The sequence below is a fragment of the Antechinus flavipes genome, chromosome 3 (assembly GCF_016432865.1).
Source record: "Antechinus flavipes isolate AdamAnt ecotype Samford, QLD, Australia chromosome 3, AdamAnt_v2, whole genome shotgun sequence".
Taxonomy (NCBI): Eukaryota; Metazoa; Chordata; class Mammalia; order Dasyuromorphia; family Dasyuridae; genus Antechinus; species Antechinus flavipes.
Window position 1 is genome coordinate 254339109 of NC_067400.1, and position 10478 is coordinate 254349586.

The following is a 10478-nucleotide window of genomic DNA, read 5'->3' on the forward strand; positions in this document are numbered from 1 at the left end:
TTGAAGCTTAATCTTATCAGTTTGGGATCACAGGGAATAATATATTCACTCAGTTGGGTATAGAAATTTATCTTACCTTATATAGAAGTAGGAGGAGAAAGAGGAAAGAAAAGGGAGGGGCTGGATAGAAGGGTAAAAATAAGAGGAAAAAAAGAGGATAATATGGGGGGGGGGGCAAGTTGAGAGTGTGGTGGGTCAAAAACAAGGCACTCCTAAGGAGAGATAGGATGAAGAAAAAAAAGTATATATAGGGGAGAAAATAGAATGGAGGGAAATACACAGCTGGTAATCCTAATTGTGAATGTGAATGGGATGAATTTTCCCATAAAACAGAATAGGATAGCTGAGTGGACTAAAACCCTACAATATTTTGTTTACCAAAAACACATCTAAAATAGAGTCCAGAGTAAGGGTAAAAGGCTGGAGAATAAATTATTATGCCTCTGCTGAAGCAAAAAAAAGTTGGGGTACCGATTCTGATCTTAGATAAAGCAAAAGCAGAAGTAGATTAAAAGAGATAAAGAAGGAAACTACATCTTGCTAAAGGATACTGTAGACAATGAAATGGCATCAATACTAAATGTACATATTTACCAAGTGGTAGAGCATTCAAATTTTTAGAGATAAAGTTAAGCAATTAAGGAAGTTAAGGAAGAAATTGACAACAAAACTATATTAGTGTGGTATCTCAACCTCCCCCTCTCAGAATTAGATAAATCTAACCATAAACAAGAAACTAGAGAGGTTAATAGAATCTTAGATATGATAGATCTCTGGAGAAATTGAATAGGAATAGAAAGGAATATACCTTTCTCTTAGCAGTATATGGCACCTATACAAAAACTGACCAAGTATTAAGGCATAAAAACCTCACAATCAAATGCAGAAAGGCTTCCTTTTTAGATCATGATGCAATAAAAATTACATTCAATAAAAGGCCAGGGAAAGATAGACTAAAAATCCAATTGGAAATAAAATAATCCAATTCTAAAAAAAAAAAAATGAGTCAAACTAAAAATCATTGAGACAGTCAATAATTTCATCCAAGAGAATGACAATAATGAGATAACACGTCAAAACTTATTGAATGTAGCCAAAGTAGTTCTTAGGTGAAATTTTATTTCTCTAAATAGTTACATGAATAAAACAGAGAAAGAGATTAATGAATTGGACATTCAATTAAAAAGCTAGAAAAAGAACAAATTTAAAATCCCCTATTAAATACCAAATTAGAAATTCTAAAAATGAAAGGAGAATGTTTTTTTTTTTTTTTTGCCTCAGTTCTTTTTTTTCTCTTTTTTTATTATAGCTTTTTTATTTACAAGATATATACATAGGTAATTTTTCAGCATTGACAGTTGCAAATCCTTTTGTTCCAACTTTTTTCCTCCTTCCTCCTACCCCTTCTCCCAGATGGCAGGACCAATACATGTTAAATATGTTAAAGTATAAATTAAATACAATATATGTATACATGTTTGCTGTACAAAAAGAGTCGGACTTTGAAATAGTGTACAATTAGTCTGTGAAGGAAATCAAGAATCAGTAGGTGACTTTATATCATCTAATCCAGTACACTAGTTTATACCTCAAAGAAAGGAGGAAAATGACCCATATATTCAAATCCTTTTAGTTCAAAAATATTTATATCAACTTTTTTTTGTAATTGTCCAAATTGTCCAAAACTAGAGACTAAGGGGTTACTTACCTGCTCACCTAAGTGGCTAAACAAATTATGATAGATGAATGACATGGAATATTATTGTGATAATCTGGATAGATTCAGAGGAAACTGGGAAGCTTTCTATGAACTGATACACAGCATGGGGAGCAGAATTAGAATAATTTGTATAATAACATTGTAAAGAAAAACAACTCTTAAAGACTTTGGAATACTGATCAATGCAAAGATAAATCACAAGTCTAGAGGATTTGAAGATGTACTGCCCACCTTCTACCAAAAGAGGTGATGGACTTAAAATGTAGAATGAATCATTCAATTTTGGACATGGTCAATGTACAAATTTATTTTGATAGACTATATACTTATTTGGTGGGTTATTTTCTTTTTAAAAGTGGTAGAAAAGGGCAATGAGATAATATATAAAAATAAAAATTTCAAAATTACTAGACTTAATTAGATTTTAGCCAAAACATTTACTACAGTATGATAAGAAATATGAAAGAAATAGTATATTAAGAAAGTTTGGTTTTTAAAAATTCCCTCTAAAAACTGGGAGCATATTGTCAAATACATACTGTGTCCATAAGAAGAATAGGCTTAAACTTCTGAGTAGATAGAAAGTAGAACAGGCTTAAACTTTAGAGTAGATACTTTGGAGTAGAGTAGAATGAGGCACATATGAAGGATATATGTATAGCAACTCTAGGCCTATAAATCCTATGCATCATAATCCTGACCAGCTTGCAGGTAATACTGGTTAAGCACAAATATCACATATATAATTGTGTTATTAAGGGCTAAAGCATCACCTGTAATTGATGAAAACAATTTAAAATGTAAGTGAATAAATTCTTTCATACCAACCTAATGAGATCTGTTTATAGTAGAATTACAATTCCTATTATCTATTGAAAATGATGCTTTGTAGACAATATACAAAAATCCAATCGTCTGGTTCAGTTAGAAATGGATATAGGTAAGAAAATTTACTGGCATTCTTCTTTAATGGATTTAGATAATGCCAATCATTTAACTTCCCTCTCAATTCAGAGAAATTTAATCAAGTTACTAATATCTTTTTTTTTTAGTCTTGATTCTTTATAATAAGCATGAGCCCAGAAATCTTTTATCATTCAAGAAAAGGTACTAGTACTATACATTCTCCTGTGAAATCAGGAACATGAGAAGTCACTCACCCAGAAATTAAGAGATATTCAAGTCTTTAGCCAACTTTTGTGATATATGCAGGAAAACACTGTAGTCACTAAAAATGTGAGTGGAGAAAATGTTATTCTATCATGAAAAGTCATCTACCTGGTCACTAGTCTTCCACTGGAGAAGGGAAAGACACTATTTTATTGGTTATCTTATCAGTCTCCAGACTTTAGAGAAAAGGGAATAATGTTATTCTTTCAAATCTAACTTCAGCCAACTTGTTGTTATTCTGAGTTGAAAGTCCTTGAGAGAACTCTATCTTGAAGCCAAAATTGTAGTGATATTGATAACCTATTAGAATTCATTCCACAATGATTAACATTTCTCCTGGTCATACTCTTCCCATCCCAATGATTACAAACCCCTTCCTCAAGCCCCCATGTTCAAATTTGTTCAAATTCAAATTGCTTTCCATCCCATACTTTTATTCCCAATCCCAATCTTTTGCTCCCATTCTCCTCAAACACCACCTTCAAAACTAACTCTCTCTCTCTCTCTCTCTCTCTCTTTTTCTCTTTCTCTCTCTCCTTTAAAACTACTCATCTCTTTGATGTGTTCTGGGGAAGTTCCAGAGGTAACAAATTTGCTTTCACCTTCAAACTTTCCCTTCTTCATTTCTTCTATCTTTAACCATTATTCAATAACCTTTCTTCCTTTGAAGTTTACTCAATTCATATATACCACACAATCAAAATTCTGATAACTATTGTCTACCGACCTCTAGGATACTTCCCTTCTTTCCTCAATGAGTTCAATGCCTAGATTAGTCTCATTGTACCCTTTGTGACCCTAATCTGAGATTCTCCTTCTCTAGCTCATTTTACAGATGAGGAAACTGAAGCAAACTCATTTAATTTGCCCAGAGTACCATAGTTAGTAAGTGTCTAAGGATGGATTTGAACTCAGGAAAATAAATCTTCCTTACTCCAGAACCAGCACTCTATTCACTATGCCATATAGCTACCCTTGGACTAGTTTCCTTTCCAATTTCTGTCTTCATGCTGTGAACTTCAAAATTCTTAGTTAATTGGTCAATAAACATTTATTAAGCATCTACTACTTGCTAAACACCAAGGATACAAAAACAAATTTAAAAAGCCCTTACCCTCAAGAAGCTTACATTCTAATGGAAGAAAACACAAAAGAAAGTTGAAAAATAGGGTGAAGAGAGGTATGGAGATGGGGCATGATGGAAAAAGTCCAAAAGATTGTAGCCCAGTAGGGAAGAAAGAAATAACTGAAGTAAAATCTCCTTCTTAAATGGAGGTTTTGAGTTCACCTTCCAATCAGAGGAACAGAGGAACTGATAAGGTCTGAATACCAAGGATGATTGGATTTTGAAGGATAATGCATTTCTCAATATGACATTCCTTGGGCAAGATGACATGATGGAGAAGTCCAAAGAAATACAAAAGAATACTACCAGCCGGGAAATAGATTCTTACCTCCTAGTTTCTTAAGTTTCTCATTTTGCATTAATTAAAAAGTTCATGGATTCATATTCTTCTAGCCCACCACAGCTACACACAAAGGTGCTAATATCACCAAATTTGCCATCATCTGTAAATATCACTTTTAAGTACATGATCTCTGAAATTTCTTTACCTGATCACAGTCTATTGTCATTCCCTGTGTTTTGCAGTCACAGATGCTGCACTTGTCCCTTATGTAACTTTCAGTTCACTTGACTCATGTTGTTTCCCTGGCCATCACAATGGCTACACTTTCCTCCCTTCTCCTTCTTGACTTCTTAATGAACCAGTTCAACACTATACTGCTCTCTTCTTTCAAATCCCTTGCCTCTTATGCTTTTGCTAATTTTGCCCTGCCAATCATCAATTTTAGATTACCCTCCACTGCCTTTGCTGCTATTTATGCACAAGACAAAGCTGGAGAAAATATTGAAATCATACTGACTAGATTTACTATAAATTTACATAACTTAAAGTAGACTTCAGAGAGACAGTGGCAGTCAATAAAGGGCTGAATCTGGAATTAGGAAGACCTAAGTTCAAATCCTTTCTCAGATAGCTATAAACTATGTGGCCCTGGCTAAGATATGTAACTTTTATTTACTTCACTTTCCTCAACTGTAAAATGAATATAATAATAGCACCTTCTCCCTCATCTCTACTAGGTTATTTTTTTAGATTCAAATGAGAGAATATTTGTAAAGTCCTTAGTTCAGTGCCCAGCACTGCAGACATGTAGTAGGTACTTTAAAGTTGTTTATTCTCTTCTTTTCTCCCCTCATTATGGTAAAGTAATACTTTTATAATTCTCAAATTTATTCATTATCCCATCCATCACACAAATCTTCATTTAAAGCCATTTCTAGTCATAAGAAAAAATGCTCCAAAGCACTATTGATTAGAGAAATGTAAATTAAGACAATTCTGCACACCTCTCAGATTGGCTAAGATGACAGGAAAAGATAATGATAAATGTTGGAGGGAATGCGGGGAAAACTGGAATACTAATACATTGTTGGTGGTGTTGTAAACTGATCCAATTATTCTGGAGAGCAATTTGGAACTATGCCCAAAGAGTTATTGAAATGTGCATATCCTTTGATACAGCAGTATCTCTGTATCCCAAGGAGATCATAAAAAAGGGAAAAGGACCCATATGTGCAAAAGTTTGTAGCGGCTCTTTTTGTAGTGGCAAGAATCTGGAAACTGAGTGGATGCCCATCAGTTGGGGAATGGCTGAATAAGTTATAGTATGAATGTAATGGAATATCACTGATCTATAAGAAATGATAAGCAGAATACTTTCAGAAAGTCTGGAGAGACGTACATGAACTGATGGTCAGTGAAGTGAGTAGAACCAAGGGAACATTATGCACAGCAACAACAAGATTATGTAATGATCAACTGTGATAGACTGGGCTCTTTTCAATGAGATGATTCAGGCTAGTTCCTATAGACTTGTGATGGAGAGAGCCATATGCATCCAGAAAGAAGACTACGGAGACTGAATGTGGATCACAACATAGTATTTTCACCTTTTTTTGTTGTATGCTTGATTTTTTTTCTTTTTTCTTTTTTTTTTTTGCAAATTTTTCTGATTTTTCTTGTGTACATATACATATATATGTAGAAAAGAATTGCACATTCTTCCTTCCTTCCTTCCTTCCTTCCTTCCTTTCTTCCTTCCTTCCTTCCTTCCTTTCTTCTTTCCTTTTGTTTCTTTCTTTCCTTTTCTATGTGTTTTCACTTTTGGTCAGATTTTTCTTGTACAACATGACAAATATGGAAATATGTTTAAATGAACTGCACATGTTTAACCTAATCAGATTGCTTGATGTCTTGAGAAAGGAGTAAGTAAGGGAAGGAGGAATGTTGAAAACTATATTTGCATGTACTTTGAAAATAAAAAGCTATTATTAAAACAAGAAGAAATATAGCAGGTTATATCAAACTGTGCATATCATTTGATCCAACAGTGTCTTTACTGGGTCTGTATCCCAAAAAGATCATAAAAAAGGAAAAAGGGCCCACATGTGCAAAAAATATTTGTGGCAATCCTTTTTGTAGTGCAAGGAACTGAAAACTGAGTGATTGTCCATCAGTTGGGGAATGGTTGAATAAGTTATGATATATAAATGTAATGGAATATTGTTGTTCTATAAGAAATGATCAACAGAATGATTTTAGAAAGGCCTGGAGAGACTTACATGAACTTATGCTAAGTAAAGTGAGTAGAACCAAGAGAAAATTCTATACAGCAACAAGAAAATTATGTGATAATCAACTGTAATGGTTCTTGGTTCTTTACAAGTGATTCAGGCCAATTCCAATAGACTTGATGAAGAGAGCCATCTGCATCCAGAAAGAAGACTATAGAGTCTAAATGTGATTCACAAAATAGTATTTTCACTTTTTTTGTTAGCTTATTTTTTTCTCATTTTTTCCCCTTTTTGACTGATTTTTCTTGTGCAGCATGATAAATGTGGAAATATGTTTAGAAGAATTGCACATGTCTAACCTATATTGGATTACTTGTTGTCCGTGTGGGGTGGGAGAAAGGGAGAGAGAAAAATTTGGAACACAAGGTTTTGCAAAAGTGAATATTGAAAATATTTTTGCATTTTTTTTGGAAAATAAAAGTTATTTTTTAAAAGAAGTACAGCAGGTTATTAATAAAAGGATGGTAATTTGGCTATCTTTCTTAGACACTTCCTAATGGTGCTGGGTCACTCAAATCTTGGTCAAAGAGACATCAATGTTTTGATAATAGGACAATCAATCACACATCTATGAACAAAATTACTGAGCAGGAATACACCCATTAGGTCATACTTAGGATTTCTTTTTACTATCTGATTAGATATTGGCCTGAGTAAATCTGTAAGAGAGATTTCTCACACTGGATGATTTCTGGATAAGGAAGTAGAAAAAAAGGGGAAATCCTTTGCCCTAGTATAATAATTAATTATTAAATGAGAGAAATATTCATTTATCACATGTCTACCTCCTCCTTTACCCTTGCCTCATAGAAAGTCTTGACCCTTTTTGCTACGACAAACCTGTCTAGCTACACAAGTGGTCCCATTCCATGCCATCTTCCCGAGCAGACATCCCCTGTTATTTTCCCTGTCATTTATCTTCAGTATTTCCCTGTTTAGTGGTTGCTTCCCCTACTGCCTACAAATGTATCTATAGCTCCCTCATTCTTTTTAAAAATTATTATATCTTTTTGTTTACAAAACATATGCATAGGTAATTTTTTCAATATTGACCCTTACAAAACCTTTTGTTCCAAATTTCTCCCTTCTTCCTCCACCCCATTCCCTAGATGGCCGGTAGTCCAATACATGTTAAATATGTTAAATCCAATATATGTATACATATTTATACAGTTATCTTGCTGCACAAGAAAAATCAGATCTCGAAAGAAAAAAAAAAAAAAACCTGAGAAGGAAAACAAAAATGCAAGCAAACAATAACAGAAAGAGTGAAAATGCTATGTTGTGATCCACACTCAATTCCCACAGTCCTCTCTCTGGGTTTAGATGGCTCTCTTAATCACTGGACAATTGGATCTGGTTTGAATCAACTCATTGTTTATGATTATTATTATAGCTTTCTATTTACAAGATATGCATGGGTAATTTTTCAGCATTGACAATTGCAAAACCTTTTGTTCCAATTTTTCCCCTCTTTCCCCCACCCCTTCCCCAGATACATGTTAAATGTTAAAAGTATATGTTAAATACAATATATGTATACATATCCATACAGTTATTTTGCTGCGCAAGAAGAATCAGACTTTGAAATAATGTACAATTAACCTGTGAAGGAAATCAAAAATGCAAGCAGACAAAAACAGAGGTATTAGAAATGCTATATAGTGGTTCACACTCATTTCTTAGAGTTCTTTTGCTGGGTATAACTGGTTCTATTCATTATTGAACAAATGAAACTGATTTGGTTCATCTTATTGTTGAAGGGAGTCACATCCATCAGAATTGATCATAATATAGTTGTAATTCCTGAGAAACTGAGCAAGACAGAGATTAGAGACCAATTCAATAGTTTATTAAATGGAGAGATATACTGGGATCAATGGATCCATGTTTGGCCCCAGGGCTGGAGGAGACCATCATCTCAAAGAGTCCAGCACTAAATATCAGAGATCAAGCTTTTTTATAGGATAACAAGAACAATGTGGCATTATATTATTATGGGGCATTATATCCCCAGCCTGGATGGGGATAACCAAATGGGGGGAGGCACCTAAGATGACACAATGGAGGGAGGTTACTGATATTCTAATGACATCTAAAATGGACAAATCTTTATCCTGCCAATATTAAGAAGGAATGATTATAATCTAAAGATATAAAACCTTTATCTCATCAACCATTTAAGAGGGAATGGTTATAGCCTGGGGTTTTGGGGCAGAGCAACTGAGGGAGACCTTTATCTCATCAAACATTAAGAGGGAAAGGTTATAACCTGAGGCAGAGTAACTAAATAGGACAATGGAGAAACTAGATCAGGACATCAAAAGGCAATTGTAGCACAACATAGTATTGTTGTTGAAGTATATAATGATCTCGTGGTTCTGCTCATTTCACTCATCAGTTCATGTAAGTCTCTCCAGGCCTCTCTGAAATTATCCTGTTGGTCATTTCTTACGAACAATAATATTCCATAACATACATATATCATAATTTATTCAGCCATTCTCCAGTTGATGGGCATCTATTCAGTTTCCAGTTTCTAGCCACTATGAAAAGGGCTGCCACAAACATTTTTGCACATGTGGATCACTTTCCATCCTTTCAGATCTCGTTGGGATATAAATCCAGTAGTATGATTAGAAATGGTTTCAATTTCTTCATCTGAAAATTGTCCCTTCATATCCTTTGATCATTTATCAATTGGAGAATGGCTTGAATTCTTAAAAGTTTGAGACAGTTCTCTATATATTTTATAAATGATTGCCTTCATTTTCTCATCTGTAAAATGAGCTGGAGAAGGAAATGGCAAACTACTTTAGTATCTTTGCCAAGAAAATCTCAAATAGGATTACAAAGAGTCAGACATGACTGAACGACAACTATATTCCAAAGACCTCTTAAATGTTAAATCTAATGGCCTTTCTCAATCTTCCACTTTCTTGACTTTCCTTCAGCCTTTGATGTTGTTGATTGCCCTCTTCTTTTTGATACTCTCTTCTCTTTAGTTTTTTGTGACTCTATGTACTTGCCTGATCTCTCCTTAATCTCCTGTGCTGGATCTTCATCTAGTTCACACCCATTAAAGGACAGTATCTCTCAAAACTCTGTCTTGAGCTCCTTTTTCTTCCCTCCCTATATACTATTTTGCTTGGTGATCTCATCAACCAGTTCCCATGGATTCATTTCTATGTTGATTCTCAGATTGGCTTATTTAGCACTAACTTCTCTGCTGATCTCCAATCTTGCATCTCCTACTGTCTGCTGAGATGTCTGACACCTGAAACTATATATTTTGCAGTATTTTAAATCCAATATACCCAAAATTGAACTTATTAACATTCCCTAGACATTATCCTCAATTCTTCATTCTCTCGCTCAACTCACATATCTAATGTGTTACCAAGCCCTATTGATTATATTTTTACATTTCTTGTACATGCCTCCTTCTGTCCTCTGATACTGCCACTATTCTGCAGACCCTCATGGCATCATACCACACTATTTCAATAGACTTCTGGTTGGACTCCCTATCTCAAGTCTCTCCTTATTCTAGTTTGTCCTCCACAAGCTGTCAAAATGATCTTCCTAAAATACATGTCTGACCATGTCACTTTGCCTTATTCAGCAAATTCAAATGGGTTCCCTATTATCTCCAAGATCAAATATAAAATCCTTTGACACTTTAAAAAATTACTGATGTCCTTTTTTTTTTAAATCTCAGAAAAAATTTCCTTAGAACACCTTTTGGCACCAGAGAATAATCACATGTAATAGTAAATGTAATAATAAATTTGATGTGAGAGTTTTCATTAAATAATGGCAGGCACCAAAAGTTGGGGATTGGTCATGTGAAGAACTCATAATGGCCATTCTTTTTGGCAGAGTAGA